Source organism: Pelodiscus sinensis, chromosome 4, assembly GCF_049634645.1.
Source record: "Pelodiscus sinensis isolate JC-2024 chromosome 4, ASM4963464v1, whole genome shotgun sequence".
Taxonomy (NCBI): domain Eukaryota; kingdom Metazoa; phylum Chordata; order Testudines; family Trionychidae; genus Pelodiscus; species Pelodiscus sinensis.
This window is the reverse complement of record NC_134714.1, coordinates 126,705,327-126,723,227: the sequence shown is the minus strand read 5'-3', so window position 1 is coordinate 126,723,227 and position 17,901 is coordinate 126,705,327. Positions and strand designations below refer to the sequence as shown.

The 17,901-nt window shown below is 49.1% G+C and overlaps 1 protein-coding gene and 2 non-coding genes across 3 annotated transcripts in view; 1 reads left to right on the top strand and 2 right to left on the bottom strand.

Moving 5' to 3' along the window:
• ACY3 (aminoacylase 3) overlaps positions 1-17,901 on the bottom strand; it is a 33,575-nt gene that overhangs the window by 14,184 nt on the left and 1,490 nt on the right. The window lies entirely within an intron of this gene.
• Positions 6,170-6,242, top strand: TRNAV-UAC (transfer RNA valine (anticodon UAC)). The gene has a single exon. It is a non-coding gene; the product is annotated as a tRNA-Val (tRNA).
• On the bottom strand, positions 11,879-11,961 carry TRNAL-UAA (transfer RNA leucine (anticodon UAA)). Its single transcript has one exon. It is a non-coding gene; the product is annotated as a tRNA-Leu (tRNA).

The window sequence follows — 17,901 nt, the reverse complement described above, 5'->3', positions numbered from 1 at the left end:
GGAGAGGGATGGCACGAGACAAATGGCTTGGTCATTGTCTTCGGTCCATCCCCTCCAGGGTCCCTAGGGTTGGCCGCTGTTGGCAGACAGGCTACTGGGCTAGATGGACCTTTGGTCTGACCCAGGACGGCCATTGTAAGCTCAGGGCTCAGGGTCGGGGGTCTCAGTGGACCCCCTTGATTTTCATGCACACCTGGTCCTGGGTGGCCAGGCTGGCAGCTCTCCTGCCCTAGCCGGCCACTTTCCTGTGCCTAGTGCGGAGATCGTGGACGAGGTCCACGATGTCCGCACTAGCCCAGGAAGGTGCCCGCCTCTTGCGGTCCAGGGCAAGCTCCCGGGAGCCGCCAGCCTGGTCCCGGCAAGAGGGGGTGGGCTGGGGGGCATCGGGTGGGTGGCTCTGTGCCGTGCCAGGTGCAGGGTCTGCTAGCTGGGTGCTGGCAGGCTTGCACCTGGCACGGGCACCGTAGCCAGCCCGTGCCCCTTTAAGGGGTCCGGGGCCGGGAGGGGGGCATAGAGTTTCCCTGGTGTTGGCCAGAGTGGCCACCAGGGAAACCTGGGGAGGGCTAGCCTCCCACTAGTTCGAACTAAAGGGCTACACAGCCCTTAGTTCGAACTAGCTAGTTCGAACTAGGCGTTAGTCCTCGTAAAATGAGGTTTACCTAGTTCGAACTAAGCGCTCCGCTAGTTCGATTCAAATTCGAACTAGCGAAGCGCTAGTGTAGCGCATAGGAAAGTTAGTTCGAACTAACGTCCGTTAGTTCGAACTAACTTTCTAGTGTAGACATACCCACACTCACACATATCACAGTCATGCTGGCAGTCTGGAGACAGGCTGCCAAGTGCCGTGTAGATTACTTCAGATTTCGCTGGTGGCTGGAGTGCTGGACAGGTGACCGCTTCCTGGAGACTCGGCCATGTCCCAGGTTTCTGCTGTGATGTTACATTTTGGCCAAGAGCGAGGGAGAGATTTTCTGGCTGCGTGTCCATTAATGTATCTGCTCGCAGGGTCTTTGTCTGCCTGAAAAGATCATGGATCCTCAACTGCCTTTTTGGTTGGGTATTTCTCATTCACACTTCACACACAGTGCACAGGTTCCATAAGCAATATGGTTTCTAAGCAGAGTGGTGTAGCAATATCGTTTTTCTGTAACCATGTTGGAAGGCCTGTAGCCATATTGGTAGGCATGAACTAAAGCCTTCTTCTACAGCCAGAGTGGAGAGCAGCAGCCATTAGCTGGAAAGCCTGGAGTCATAACCTCACATTCCATCTAAATTGCATTAAAATAGTGTCACACTAGGCTGTGAAAAGGCGACCTTGTCCTAATGGCCCCCATTGTCACCAGATAAAGAAAACAGATCTCAAGATGGGCAAAGAAAACTTAATTAACAGCATTTCGTCTGGCAAGAAACTGCTTATCAATAGTTGTGGTTGTGGAATCCTCATTCTTTGATTATTGGCCTCACATTTTCCTATTGTTTGTCTGTGTGATCTCTGTCCGGTTTGTAACCATTTCTGTCTGCTGTATAATTAATTTTGCTAGGTGTAAATCAACCAAGATGGTGGGGTATGATTGGTTAGGTAATTCTGTTACAGTATGTTATAATCACACAAAAATCATTGGTGAAGGCAGTGTTTCCCAATTCTATTTGGCCACGGAACCCTTTTAAACTTGAAAGAATTTTGCGGAACTCCCAATAACAATCTAATATATGGACAACAACGCTGAGTAGTGACATCATCGTCCCCACTCTCTGGCTAAGCTGGCATTACACAGGGGCACTTATCGTGGCAAACACAAATGAAAATTGTTTTCAATAAAATTCATAAATGCTTAAATATGAATTATTTTTAAATCATAAAATGTTATTGTAAAGGAATTTTCTCGCGGAACCCTTATTTTCGCTTCATGGAACCCCGGGGTTCTGCAGAAGACCATTTGGGAAACACTGGGTTAAGGTGTAGCTAAGCAGGACTCAGGCGTCACTATATAAACTGGGGTCCAAGAAGGAGATCAGCAAGAAGAGCACAAGTAATAGAAGCAGAAGGAAAGAAAGGAACACCAAGAGGAAGGGGGAAGACCTGGAAAAAGAACTCACCTCCAAGATCAGAGGCCTAAGATCAGAGCTGCCAGGACTCTCCTACACAACCATGACATGCAGCAGCTAAGATCCAGAGAGACTGACCTTGCCTGGCCAACAGGGGAAGTCTGCCTGCCTGTATCAGGATTGGTGAGCATGACAGTGTGTGCTTAGCATGTATATTCTGCTTGCTTGGGAATTGTCAATAAATAGAGGATAAAGATATTACTGAGTGAGGCTCTTTCAGTGGCTACAGATCCTGCAAAACCTGCAGGAAGTTCCGCCCTGAGCCCTCGGAATTAGGTAAGGGTGGGTGTGTAAATTAACAGGGTTGCACCTTCAGTCCTAGGAACTAGGTAAAGGTGTGTGTCCCTACAGTGTGGAAGCGTTAGAGAAATTTGTGCAGGTAACAGTGGGGTCTCATAGCGTTGAATGCAAGAAATTGCATTGTAACATACCAAAGGCATGATAAAGAGCGTAACTAATTATAACTAGGAAAGCCGAGGTCAGAGAAGAAGGGAAAAGCAGAGGAGTATGTCTTGTCAGCTAGACACCAGTGAAGAGGAGGGAGGGGTGTTGTCTGACTGGTTACACTTTGCAGGGTGGGAGCAGCACTAAGCTGGCTGTGAGGGGCGGACATGTTTCCTCTCCCTGCCTCCGGCATGCAGACAAGCCAGGCAGGAACTGAGTAGCAGCTGCCAAGAGACAGCCCAAGGCAGCAAGTCTAAGGGCCCCAAGGGCATGGACAACCCTGAGGGCTGCAATGGGTGGGGAAGGGGGAGGGCAAACTATCCATGAGCTTGATGGGCACTGGGCAAGTGTCTAGAACCAGACCAGTGCTCTGGCCTTGTCTGCTTCACCGGGGACCATTGCTCAGCTCCTGCCTTGCACAGCCCTGGCACCGGTCACCTTCCCACACTGCACCTCTTCCAACCCAGGGCCTGCGCTGAATGTGCAACTGGGACCCTTTCCAGTCTCTTCCATCTCCCCGGCCCTGTGACCCCAGCCCCACAGCTGCTGAGGGCTACTGCGGGCCCTGCCTTTCCTTGACACCTGGGCGTAACATAAGACCGTAAGAGCAGCCATATTGGGTCAGACCAAAGGTCCATCTAGCCCAGTGTCCTGGCTTCTGACTGGCCAATGCCAGGTGTCCCAGAGGGAATGAACAGAACAGGGAACCATCAAGCGATCCATCCCCCATCATCCATTTCCAGTCTCTGACAAACAGAGGATAGGGACACCATTCCTACCCATCCTGGCTAATAAGTATAGATGGACCTAACCTCCATGAATTTATCTAGTTCTTTTTTGGACCCTGTTAAAGTCGTGGTCTTCACAACATCCTCTGGCAGGGAGTACCACAGGTTGACTTTCTCTTCACACCTCAGTCTCCCTCTTTTCACCCATACTGAGAGCACCAAAGACGCTGAAGAACTGGAGAGGGTGCTGGGAAGAGCCGTGGACACGCTCTGAGCACAGAGAAAATGCCCGAGAATGAGAATGGAAGAGCTCTATGGGGTTAGCTTATTGCGTAGATTAAGATCAAGCAGCGGGGCGTCTTAGTGACAGTGTATCAGCACCTCCCTGGGCAAAAATACCAGCTTCTCTCTGAGCAGAGACTAGGCATGCAGGAGCCAAAGGGTTGGCTCTGAAGGCAGACACGTTCTGACTAGACACAAGGCCTGGCTTTAACCGTGAGGGTGGTTAACCATCGGAACAGGCTGGTGGTGGATTCTCTTTCTATTGGAGGCTTCAAAACCAGCCTGGAGGCCTTCCCGAATGGTGCTGTAGCCAAAGGCAAGCGATGGGGCTCCGCACAGGGGTAAATGGGTCACAGTCTCTGGCCTGTGCTATGCAAAAGGTCAAGCTGGAAGGTCTGATGCTCCTCAGCGAGCTGCGTGACAGGCACAAAGCACGAGACGGGCTATTTTTTAAAGCTGGTATATTTAGTTTTGTGGAGGCTGCGTTATTCCCAACCTGCGCCGTCCCCCCATTGCCTCCCAGCATCTGCGAGCTCTCGGTTCCCCATTTAATGTCGTCGCAGATGGAAGCTGGGAAGCTGCGGCGTGGAAGTGAAAATGCTGAGCTTGGGGATCAGGCAAATGCCAGCTTGTACGAGGCCCACCCCTCTGCCCCCGAGGGCCTCAGCCCAGCAGGAAGGAGACCTTGCTTTGAGTGCACCCTGGGATTGTCACTCCCCGACCGCAGACTCAGCTCGCACGGCTGGAGGCTGAGGAGATTGTGGGAAGGCGATGCAGAGACCCATTCTCACCCGTGTGGGGAGCTCTGCACACAGTTAACTGGCCTCTGTAGGCCCGAGGCCTCTCAATCTTTACTATATTTATCAGAGCTGTCCCGTCCATTCGCTCACCTGGGGGCCTGGCACGGGGTGGCAGCAGGGGTCGCCCCCCCACTCCCAATTGACCAGGGGTCACATGTTGACCAAAAAAAATGCTTTTTAACATCTCTAATGTGCACTTGTTCGTGCCCCTTTTCGCTGGGGGAGGCTGCATGGTGACTGGTGTGTGGGTGTGGTCAGGGCAGCTGCCCAGCCTGGCACGGGGTCTGGAGCCATCTCCAGTGAGGTTTTGTGCCTCCCAGAGCATGACATGCATCTGTCGAAGTGGGCCTTTGCTCACAAAAGCGTATGCTCCAAACACTTCTGTTCCACAGGACTCCTCACCACTTTTCCAGAGCACATTGAACACACATCCTGCACTGGCTGAGAATGCCATTTGCCGGGGCCTCTGAGATCAGGGTCCATGCGGCAAAACGGGAGACGCTGGAGGCAGCGGTCGGGCTCGTAATTCCATGGATGAAAACACCAGTTGGTGGGAAGAGTGACCCTGCCTGTCGGTGAGTATGGATTCCTGCTCAGCCAAAAATCCCGGCCTCATGCGTGTTTCCAAGGCAGCCCGTGGTCCACGAGAGCCTGCATAATAAGAGCAGTGTTCTTTGTGGTCCATGTGCCCCTGGAGGAGGGCGAGCTATGAGTCTCATCAATGGCTCCCAGCAGTTACCTCAGGAATATCTTGTAGGCTTGCAACCTGGGGGTAAATTAGTCGCCTGACAGTCTCAGAAATCTCTGCTCCCCTCCCTTACTGCCCTCCATTTTCCAACATCAAACTGGCTGGAAACAATCCTGTAGCAGTCGGGGCAGCCTGCTTCCGGACAGAGCAACCCAAGGCCGTCCCTAGCAGGTCTGGTGCTCCAGGTACCTCCTACAAGGGAAGGGGCTGCTCTGCATTGGGGGTTGGCCTGGCTGGGGAAGGGGCTGTGCTCAAGACAGCGGGGCAACAGGAGACAGGAGGAAGGCAGCTAAAATAACGGGTTCCTACAGCTAGAATTAAAGAGGAGGAAAAAAGGCTGGCCTTTTTTCCGTGGTACACCCACATCTTGAATACTGCGTACAGATGTGGTCACCACATCTCAAAAAAGATATATTGGCATCGGAAAAAGTTCAGAAAATGGCAAAAAAAAAAAAATTATTAGGGGTTTGGAACAGGTCCCATATGAAGAGAGATTAAAAAGACTTGGACTTTTCAGCTTAGAAAAGAGGAGACTAAGGGGGGATATGATAGAGGTCTATACAATCGTGACTGGTGTGGAAAAAGTGAATAAGGAAAAGTAATTTTCTTGTTCCCACAATATAAGAACTAGGGGTCACTAAATAAAATTAATAGGCCTCAGGTTTAAAACAAACAAAAGGAAGTTTTTCTTCACTCAGCGCACAGTCAACCTGTGGAACTCCTTGCCAGAGGATGTGGTGAAGACTAGGACTTTAACAGGGTTCAAAAAAGAGCTAGATAGATTCATGGACGTTAGGTCCATCAATGGCTATTAGCCAGGATGGGTAGGAATAGTGTCCCTAGCCTCTGTATGTCTGGAAATGGGTGACAGGGGAGGGATCACATGAGGATTCCCTGTTGTGTTCACTCTCTTTGGGGCACCTGGTGCTGGCCACTGTTGGCAGACAGGATACTGGGCTAGATGGACCATTGATCTGACCCAGTTCTTATTGCTGGACTGGCTTATAGAAGTCTGAGTACAAGCAGTAACCAATATACATCTTTTTTTCTTAGGTGCTATTGATTCCATAGTGTAGTGGTTATCACATCTGCTTTACATGAAGAAGGTCCTGGGTTCAAGCCCCAGTGGAATCAGAACTGACTAAATTTTATCAACATTGTGTGTAATACCAAGCCCCATGCCAGAGCCTGACAGATGCACCATAACGCCATCCAGAATTGTGTGGTCAGAGCCCTCTGCCGTCTGCATGAAGGACACCCGTATGTGACTGGACATCATCCGCACCAAAAAGGACCAGAAGAAGATCATGGTGGATGCCACAGTGCCCTTTGGAAACAGGAGCCCCAGTCTTCTCGAAAGCAGGAGAAATACTTGAGAGCTAGGGGCCACAAGGTTCAAACTCGCACACTGATGGTGAAAGCTCTGGGCACATGGAACCCCTAGTAACAAGAGAGAGAATGAAAAATCAGCCAGCACTGATGCATCAGCCCAAGTATTGGACACCATCAAATGGTCAAGGGACATCTATCTAAAACAACACCAGACATCAGCAATACCAGGAGAAATGAGCAGGATCCCCAATGAGAAGCCAAACTGAGAAAGTAATAAACCTACTTCCCTGATAGATTGTATGTTCTCAGAGCCAATCTATCACGAAAATCTCAATTGCTGAGGGACAAGCCCCATTCTTTCCTATATTTGCTTTTTACAACCAGCTCTCTCTATAATTTTTTCATGAGTGATGTACCCAAATCTTTCTTGGTGGCAAAATGGATTTGTCTTCTCCGTAGGGAAGCAAGTCAAAGGTTACAGATTCAAGATCCCTGTGGGTCATCGCTTTTGAAAATGAAACGAGCAACAGGAAAAATAATGGAAAACAATGGAAAAAAAAAGTTCAGAAGATCTCTGCCCTTCTTGGGAGAAAACATTCCCCATCTCTGTCAACTCCCTTTTATAAAAAAAACAAATAAAATGGTCTCAGTGCCTCAGCACTGAAAAAATAAACAGTTTTCAGTCGCCTCTCTCCTGAAAAAAATCTGCAAACATTTTTTGGGAGCAGGGAAAAAAGTAGATTTTTTTTGCTAAAAAAAGAAAAAGAAAAAAAAAAGAAAATAAATTTCATTTTTTGACCAGCTCTTCTCAAGCCGTGTGGAGGTCCAGGAGCCAGGATCAGTCAGGGCTATCATCCTGAGCCCCAGGAACTGTGTAGAGGGAGAGGTGACACTTTTGGTGGAGGCCATGTAAGGAGCCCTCTACTGCTTTAAGGACAGAACAAAAATGTGTGACCCCCATCAACAGCTCTTTCCATGCCAAACACAGGAATTTATCTGCTCTGCTGGCTGAAATAGATGATTCTGTTCACCCAGTCTCAAGTGGGTCCCTCGTTTGAGAGGGGATGGACAAGGGCCGGTGGGGAGGGCTGAATTAGACGAGAAAGATCCTGCAAAGAATTCTAGCAAGAAAAGCCCAGTCCTGAATTTCCTTGCTGTTCAGCTTCTCTTGTGGCTCCCAGGTGGAGAACTGTAGAGGGGTGTAAGCACTGGCTATGTTCTGGAGAGGGCTGAGCTCATGTGTTCATGAGAACAGTTATTTTACCAACAAAGGGCAGACATGGGTCGCCCAAAGCCAGTCAGGATTTCAGGTCGGGTTGTTCTAGCCGAAAGGGAAAACAAACCTGGAGGCAGATGCCCACCACCAGCCAGCCAGTCCCCGTGGGAGGAGCAGCAACCGGAGCCTGCTTCTTGCTCATCCTTGCACCACCAGAGGGGGATCAGGTGCAGGCAGCACAAGGGATGGAATCAATTGAATTGCTCCAAGCCTGTTGAGTGTTTGTTTTAGTGCATGGAGTTGCTTTCTCCTCAGGCAGACACTAGGAAGAACATCTGGGGCACATCTTCAGGAATCAATTTAGAACAAGACGTAGATTAAGTCCTGTCGTGTGGTTTGGCTTTTGGATATGAGAGAAGCCAGTGAAAACATCCCAGATAAACTCCTGGTAACTTTATTATGCACAGAATAGTAAAGGAAAGCAATGCAAAGTTACACAGATCTATTTCAGTACACAGGATAGTTAGCACAGACAATAATATAACACCTACACCTAGGGCACTACACAAGAAATTTGATTTTAAGGACAGGGATATACATGTACTTATTTCTATAAATCACACTCAGTTCCACTCCTAAGACCTTACGATTGTCAGACGGGAAGTTGTGGCCTTGTTGTTTCCCCACACGTAAAGGCCTCCACAATGCATTGGTCGGTAGGAACAGGCACAGCTTCTAGTTGCAGTGAGTAAGGTCGTGGGGATCCCTTTCCCAATCCCTCTCACCGATTACCTTTTCTACCCCTACTTTTATAGCCAGAGTGAGACTTGGTCACTCTAGTAAAATCTACCAATTAATTATGTATTGTATATGACCCTCTTTTGGACACGTTCTGCTGGTCAAACTATACTATACTTAATTGATCATTTTGTGGCTGCATCGGTGATTTTTGCTCATTAGAATTGTTGTGTGCCAAGTTACTCCCAATGTTCTTGGCACAATTTCTCTATACCAATACTCTCGACGCACTATTGTTTCATGCACTCCTGGCTTTCAAAGCTCACCTCTCCTCAGCCTGGCCCACGTACACTGGGCTTGAATCAGGCCTGGTTTGCTTTGTTAGAAGCCACCCTTTGGTCAACGTAGCCATTGCTAGTCCGGTTAAGGCAGGGCGGACAATGCAGACATGATTATTCTGGTTAAGACGGGGTTGTCCAGGCTTCCTTACAAGCCCACGCTCTTTGAATGGCTGCCCTGTTCTAGGAGGCCAATACACTGTCTAGCCTGCCACAGAGCTACCTAGAGCATGCTGCTTTCACCCTTCCCTCAGGGTAAATACACATCTCCAGCAGCCCCGGGAGTTAACTGAGCAATTCCAGGCTGTGTTTGGTAGCCCATCTTTGCCATCAGCATGGAGAGGAGAGGGAAGATGGGTTAGGATGGGGCCCTCGCAGAGAGCATGGGAGTCTAGGAGCTGGGCTATGAGCTCTGGTCTACACTAGGGCTGTGTCTACCGCTTTTCCGGAAATCAGCCGCTTTTCCGGAAAAACTTGCCAGCTGTCTACACTGGCCGCTTGAATTTCCGGAAAAGCACTGACGATCTAATGTAAAATCGTCAGTGCTTTTCCAGAAAACCTATGCTGCTCCCATTCGGGCAAAAGTCTTTTTCCGGAAAACTGTTCTGGAAAAGGGCCAGTGTAGACAGCACAGTAGTGTTTTCCGCAAAAAAGCCCCGATCGCGAAAATGACAATCGGGGCTTTTTTGCGGAAAAGCGCGTCTAGATTGGCCACGGACGCTTTTCCGGAAAAAGTGCTTTTCCGTTAAACGGAAAACTTTTCCGTTAAAAGCATTTCCGGAAAATCATGCCAGTGTAGATGTAGCCTAGGGCTTTATTTCAAAATAATCCCCCTTAGGTTGAATTTGTAAGTGGAACATCCACACTAACAAGCCCGTTATTTCAACTAGGAAGAAGGCTTCTATTGATCATTCCAAAGATTTGCCCACGGGACCGGCAGGCACAGACACTTCTGCATCCATGGGTGTAGCTACCCTGCCATTAAAACCTCACGGCTGGCCCAAGGAGCTGTTTACTTACCTTGCAGAGATGGATCCTCCCATCTTGCTGGATCCTAATCACTGGGCTCCAGTCTAAGCTTGAAAGGCAACATAAGGGGCAGGAGGAGTGCTGACCAGTGACTAAGGGGTTAAACTCAGGTAACTAGCAAAGGTGTTGGCCAGGGGGCCGGGAGAATCAATCGAGATAGAGGGTTGAAATTTGAATTGGATATAGGTTCCCTGCCTGCTTTTTTTGTGTGGGAGAGAGAAACCAGGAGAGGAGAGATACAGAATGATTTAAACCCAGGCAGGACTACCCTGCCTCCACGGAATTCAGGGCACGGGAGTGGACTGAAGAGAGAAAATTAGAAGCAAGTAAAAGTGAATCCAGTCACGTTCAGGATAATTTTTCTTTATTTTGTGGTTTGGTTTGAACTGCTCTGTGTGATTCTATACCTCCCCTGCCCCTTTAACAGCTAAGCATTGTGCCAGAGATGTTCTCTGATTTTTTAATTTGTTTTCCTCACTTGCTCTGCAACATCTAGCAACCAAGTACGCTTTTGCAAGTTTATCTTTTGTTTTGTAATAAAAATCACTATTTTTTTAGGTGATGATTTGATTCTTGTGTCCTGGAAGGTCTGTCTGTCTGTATCTGCATGCCTCTGAGGGGTCAGCTATCAGAGACTGCAGCTTGTTTTTCTTTTTTCAAGCTTTTTTTTCTTTTTGGCAAAAGAGCTTGGGGTACCCCTGGGGGTGATTTCAAGTGTTCACCCCTGGTTTTTAGGGCTAAAAAAGCACTTGATGGAGGCAACGTTTCCCCCAAATCTGTGTATTAGGATTCTGAGGGAAGGTTTTTTGTAACTGGTGCCTATAGAGGCAAGGTTTTGAAGCACTCTTGTGGGCCCTCACCTTCTGCACTTGGGGTACGTCTAAACTACATGCCTCTGTCAGCAGAGGCATGTAGATTTGTTTGTTCAGCAAAGGCAAATGAAGCCGCGATTTAAATGATCGCGGCTTCATTTACATTTACATGGCTACCGCGCTGAGCCGACAAACAGCTGATCAGCTGTTTATCGGCTTTCGTGCTAGTCTGGACGCTCCCCCTGTTGACATCAAAGCCCTTTGTCTGCAGCCCCGGTAAACCTCATCCCATGAGGAATAACGGGGCTGCCGACAAAGGGCTTTGATGTCGGCAGGGGGAATGTCCAGACTAGCGCGCGAGCCGACAAACAGCTGATCAGCTGTTTGTCGGCTCAGCGCGGCAGCCATGTAAATGTAAATGAAGCCGCGATCATTTAAATCGCGGCTTCATTTGCCTTTGCCTATCTGTCTAATCTACATGCCTCTGCCGACAGAGGCATGTAGTCTAGACACAGCCTTGGAGTGCCAGTCTGGGGAACAGCCCTGACTGCAACACTGCAATTAAACAACACCTCAGCCCACCTCTTTTCCATCGGGGCCACTGACCCACAGAAAAAATCAGTTGGGGGCCACATACACTTGGGAAGCAAAAAACAAACAAACAAACAAACAAACAAACAAACAAACACCTCACTGACCTGGCCCCCTAAGTGAGAAAGACAAAAAAAAAAAAAACCCATCCCTCACAGATGTGCCCCCCCCAAGTGACACTGTTCTCACACCCCTCCAGCTCCAGCTTTGGGGGGGGGGGGGAGGCACTGAGGCTCAGGGCTTACTCACAGGGTTGGATTAACTCTTCTGTGAGCCTGGGGTTAGTGGATTTTATGGGCCCTGCTAGGCTCTGGAGTGGGGCCCAAAATGAGGGGTTTGGTGTGCAGGAGGGAGTGGGCTGACGGTGAGGGTATAAGGTCTGGTCAGGAGTGGGTGTGTGGGAGGGGGCAAGAGTTGGGGGTGCAGCTGGCTCTGGGAGTGGTGCCCGCAGGGATTACTTCCCTGCAATGCACAGATCTGCTTCCTTTCCCCGCCAGGCAGGGACCCATGAGCCATATGCAGTCAGCAGCTTGCCTGAATTGGGTCCGCAAAGCTCAGGGCTCCCCCTCCGCAGCTGGGAGCCGGCCCCTGCCCCGCCCCCATCCCTGCCTTAGTCATTGGCTCAGGATGGCTGTTAGTCTTCAATTGCAGGGTAGACAGACTGTGTCAAATAAAGGTGACATCGGGCTTTGAAAGAGAGAAAAAGAACATTGCTACCAGAAGTGGGGTTCGAACCCACGTGGGCATACGCCCATTGGATCTTAAGTCCAACGCCTTAACCACTCGGCCATTCTGGTGTGCCTAGGAGCAAATAGCTGCATTGAATCATAAAGATTCTTATCAGCGCCTCACTCCATCCCACATTTAGGGTACTGCCATTTTCCAGCAGCCCTGAGGATGAGCTGGGTAATTACAGGGTTTTTGAAGTTCAAGGAACTCAAGCCCTAGCTTGTCTGTCAGCTAAAACAGGCCCTGAAAAGGGTGAGGGGGTGGGTCTCTCACAAAGAGCGTGGGGGTCCAGGGCTGCATTGTGAGGCAGGTGAATTGGCCAGAGCCTATAGAGCAGGGCTGGACAAGATACAGTCCGTGGACCGACTCCAGGCTGCCAAGCCTTTTGATCCGGCCCATGGCCTGTCCCTGCAGCCTGGAACAGAGGCTGCTCATAGTGGCTGGCTGCCTCCCTTGTGTCTTTCTGTGTTGTGTGGGCCATTGACATCAGGGCCATTGACAGGTTCCTGCCCCCCCAAAAATCACTCCGATCCTATTGGCAAGAAATTGGCCAATGGGAGCTAAGAGATATTGCTGGGGGTAAGGGCAGTGCAGTACAATTTCTCGGCTCCCATTGGCCAGTTTCCAGCCAAGAGGAGCTGAGAGAGTTTGCTGGGGGTGGGGCAGCATAGGAAGCCTCCCCCTTCCCACAGCCCAGAGAGCCGCATGGAACAGCCAGTGGCTTTGAGCTGTCTGGGGCTGCTGGCGGGCAGGGAAGTCTGCCTGAGAGCTGCTGGCTGGGAGCTGCTTAGGTAAGCACTTATGGCCAGGGCGGCCTATGAGGCTAGGCAGACTCGGTGCTCGCCTAGGGTGTTGCCGGCCCGGGTGCCCGATGATGATGTCACGTGGCACCCGATGATGATGTCACAGAGCACCTGATGATGACATCAGGGCCATTGACAGCTGTGCAGGTGTGGGCACCGATCGCGCCTTCTGCCTGAGATCAGAGCCTGCCTCTGGCACCCCACACCTCAACTCCCTCCCAGACCCTGCACTCCCTTCTACACCCCCAGTCCCCCAAGCCAGAATCCCCCCCTTACAGTGAACCCTGGTCTGGGCTATGTTCAGGTTTTGTACTGGTCTGCCCATTTCAGTTGAGAGGTGTGATTCTTTTTCATGAAGTATTCACACCGGTACAACCCCAAGTGTGGACACAGGGATAAGCTACAGTGGCACTTTTATACTGAGATAACAAACTCTTCGCTGGGGAGGCTGTGCGGCAAGGCCTGGTTGCACTGAAATGTCAGGTTGATCCAGCTACATTGCTCATGGGTGTGAAAAATCCACACCACCCGTTGTAGAGAGCACCAAGCCAAGGGCAGAGTTCTTCTGGTGACTTAGCTACTGCCTCTTAGGGAGATGGATTTACTACCATGATGGGAGAACCCCTCCCACCAGTATAGACAGCGTCTATCCTGCAGTTCTACAGCAGTTGTGGGAAGCCTACAGCCCACAGGCCAGATCTAGTCTTGGCTTACTTGGGTCTGGCCTGTAGCAACTGTCTGAGCCTCAGTGTCCCCTTCCTGCGGGACTGGAGTGTGATTGCTGGCTTGCTGGGGGAAGCCCTGAGCCCTGAATCCCCTTCCCCCGCCCCCAATTGTTGGGAGCATCCCTGTGAGGTGCTTCTATTTTATTTTATTTTGTTTGTTGGGAACAGCCCACTGAGGTTTATTTATTTTGTTTTGTTTATTTATTTTGCTTGCTGAGAGCAGCTCAGTGAGGTATTTTTGCTTTGTTGGGAGCAGCTCAGTATGGTGTGTTGCTTTTCACTTGTGTGTGACACCCCCCCCACACACACACACTGATTTTTCTGTGGGTCGGGGCCCCACCCCTGCTCTACAACATGCTGCTGCAGTTTTTCAAGTGTTGACAAGCCCCGACTATCCTGCTATAGATAAACTTAAACACATCTTTGCTGTTTAGACACACCCTCAGGGAGTTTCAGTTTAGCTCAGGAATTTGTTGGTACAGGAACTAAGGGTCAGGGTAGATTTTAGTGAGGTCTGTTTCTAATTTAGGGGGAAGTGTCTACAAAGATGCGATAAGAACTTCCAGGAGTGAAATTGTCTTACTTCTACCCTCCCCAGCACTGAATAAAGGGAATAATCCCTCCCCCTAGAGCTGCTGGCAGATAGGGTCGCCAGATGGTTTCAACCAAAATACCGGACACACTTGACATTGCATCACAATCGACATCACATCTTATTTAGAAACTACTGGACATTTCTATTTTCTCAATTTATTTCCCGAACAGAAAGCTCAAATACTGGACCGTCCGATTCAAAACCGGACACCTGGCAACCCTCACAGGACTCCTACTAATGCAGCCCAATATGCTGTTAGCTTTCTTGGCAACAAGGGCACACTGGTCACTTATCTCCAGATCCTTTCTTTGGTCCTGTCTCAGTACAGCACTTGAAGGTGTGGGAAGGTCTGGGCTTTCATGAATTGGTGGTTCCAGAAAGGTGTAAACTCCAGCCCAGCAATCTGTAAAGCAGGCACAATACCCGCCATGGTACAGAACTTCCATGAAACCCATGGAGAACACTCACTAGAGCAGGGGTGGAGAATCTCAGGTCAGAATGCAGCCCCCAGCTTACCTGGATCCGGCTCTGGAGCCTCAGGGTCACCCATAGCATTGGGGAGCCAGTTCTGGTGCTCCATCCTCCCTGCTGTCCCACCGTGGGGATGGAGCACACAAAATCTACTAGGCTGCCCCCCCCCACCAGGCTCTAGTGTGTGAGGGGAATGTGGGGAGCGTCTTGCTCCTCTTCAGTTAGGGGCCACACGAGTGAGGATTTTTTTCTTCTCGCTTGTGTACGGCCCCCTGACTGATTTTTCTGTGGGTCAGCGGCCCCCAACCCCAAAAATGGTTCCCACCCCTGCACTAGAGAGTTGAACCAATTGAAAAGGGTCTGACACAAAGCACAAGCAGCAAACCAAGTTTATAACAGAGATTGCAAGAAAAAAAAAATGAAGCCAGCAACAGAGCCTGCCAAGCGAAACAAACTCCTTGTGTTATCTGCTTAAACGAAGCATACGAGATTTTTTATAGGGAAAAAGGCAGTACACCGCATTTATTGAGAATACAACAGCTGCATATGCTCGGGGCCGGCTTTAGGCCGATTCGGCCGATTCCCTGGAATTGGGCCTCGCGCCCAGGAGGGGGGCCCCACGCCTAAGATGGCCCCGCTCCTGGGCACGCAGCGCATGCACAGTGCCACCCCGGGCGCGCAACGCATACGTGGTACCCTGGGTGCGCAGCGCATGCGTAGCCACACTCCCGCGAATCAGGCCTCGCGCTTGCTAAAGCCGGCCCTGCATATGCTTTTCAATCATTCACACACATAGGAACATAAGAATGGCCGTACTGGGTCAGACCAAAGGTCCATCTAGCCCAGTAGCCTGTCTGCTGACAGTAGCCAGCACCAGGTGCCCCAGAGGGGGTGGACTGAAGACAATGATCAAGCGATTTGTCTCCTGCCATCCTTCTCCAGCCTCTGACAAACAGAGGCCAGGGACACTATTTCTGTCCCCTGGCTAATAGCCTTTTATGGACCTAACCTCCATGAAATTATCTAGCTTCTCTTTAAACTCTGTTATAGTCCTAGTCTTCACAGCCTCCTCTGGCAAGGAGTTCCACAGGTTGACTACACGCTGTGTGAAGAAGGGCTTTCTTTTATTAGTTTTAAACCTGCTACCCATTAATTTCATTTAGTGTCCTCTAGTTCTTCTATTATGGGAACTAATAAATAACTTTTCTTTATTCACCCTCTCTACACCACTCATGATTTTATAGACCTCTATCATATCCTCCCTCAGTCTCCTCTTTTCTAAACTGAAAAGTCCCAGTCGCTTTAACCTCTCTTCATATGGGACCCGTTCCAAACCCCTAATCATTTTAGTTGCCCTTTTCTGAACCCTTTCTAAGGCCAAAATATCTTTTTTGTGGTGAGGAGATCACATCTGTACACAGTATTCAAGATGTGGGCGTACCATAGTTTTATACAGGGGCAGTAAGATAGTCTGTGTCTTATTTTCTATCCCTTTCTTAATAATTCCTAACATCTTATTTGCCTTTTTGACCACCGCTGCACACTGTGTGGAAGTTTTCAGAGAACTATCCACGATAACTCCAAGATCTCTTTCCTGATTTGTCGTAGCCAAATTAGCCCCCATCATACTGTACGTATAGTTGGGGTTATTTTTCCTGATGTTCATTACTTTACACTTACCCACATTAAATTTCATTTGCCATTTTGTTGCCCAATCACTCAGTTTTGTGAGATCTTTTTGAAGTTCTTCACAGTCTGCTTCTGTCTTGACTATCTTAAACAGTTTAGTATCATCCGCAAACTTTACCACCTCGCTGCTTACCCCTTTCTCCAGATCATTTATGAATAAGTTGAACAGGATTTGTCCTAGGACTTGGGAGACACCACTAGTTACCCCTCTCCATTTTTAAAATTTACCATTTATTCCTATCCTTTGTTTCCTGTCTTTTAACCAGTTCTCAATCCATGAAAGGACCTTCCCTCTTATCCCATGACAATGTAATTTACACAAGAGCCTTTGGTGAGGGACCTTGTCAAAGGCTTTCTGAAAACCGAAGTATACTATATCTACTGGATCCCCCTTGTCTGCATGTTTGTTAACCCCTTCAAAGAACTCTAAGGGTATGTCTACACTACCCTCCTAGTTCGAACTAGGAGGGTAATGTATGCATACCGCACTTGCTAATGAAGCCCGGGATTTGAATTTCCCGGGCTTCATTAGCATAAGCGGGGAGCCGCCATTTTTAAATCCCCGCTGCTTCGAACCCCGTGCAGCGCGGCTACACGGGGCTCGAACTAGGTAGTTTGGACTAGGGTGCCTATTCCGAACTACCGGTACACCTCGTTTCACGAGGAGTAACGGTAGTTCAGAATAGGAACCTAGTCCGAACTACCTAGTTCGAGCCCCGTGTAGCCGCGCTACACGGGGTTCGAAGCAGCGGGGATTTAAAAATGGCGGCTCCCCGCTTATGCTAATGAAGCCCGGGAAATTCAAATCCCGGGCTTCATTAACAAGTGCGGTATGCATACATTACCCCGCTAGTTCGAACTAGCGGGGTAGTGTAGACATACCCTAATAGATTAGTAAGATATGATTTCCCTTTACAGAAACCATGTTCACTTTTGTCCAACAAATTATGTTCTTCTATGTGCCTGACAATTTTATTCTTTACTATTGTTTTGACTAATTTGCCTGGTACTGAAGTTAGACTTACCAGTCTGTAATTGTCAGGATCACCTCTAGAGCCCTTTTTAAATATTGGTGTCACGTTAGCTACCTTCCAGTCATCAGGTACGGAGGCCGATTTAAAGGATAGGTTACAAACCACAGATAATAGTTCAGCAATTCCCCATTTGAGTTCTTTTAGAACCCTTGGGTGAATGCCATCCGGTCCCGGTGATTTGTTAACATTAAGTTTTTCTATTTGTTCCAAAACCTCCTCTAATGACACTTCAATCCAGGACAAACATCATGCATACACAGTCTTGCCACGATGTTATAGTTACCAGTCCTGAGTCTGTATCAATCTAGTGGCCAGCCAGATTGATCACAGAGGGGGAGTCGGGCTCTGTCGGTCAATCAATCCGATGTTCCTGGAGTTATTGGCAAGACGGACCCAAAGTTCCACAGCAAAGCACCCTGCTTTTATAATCTTTTTTTCTGTTGAAATCCATGGATTCCGCTCTGTCAGTGACCGGGACCTTATCTTTTTGATGTCAGTGTTCCTAAAACATTCTCCAAGGCTCATCCTGTAAACAATCGTTCTTCGGGGGTGCCCACTTGCTTTAAGGTTCATCAATCTGCCAATATCCAATCATCCTATGAGTTGGGGTACTCATGGATGGTTATAGATGGCTCCTCTGCAGCCAGGTTGTCTCGTCTTCACCCACACTTGCGACTCCTCCTTCTCTGGC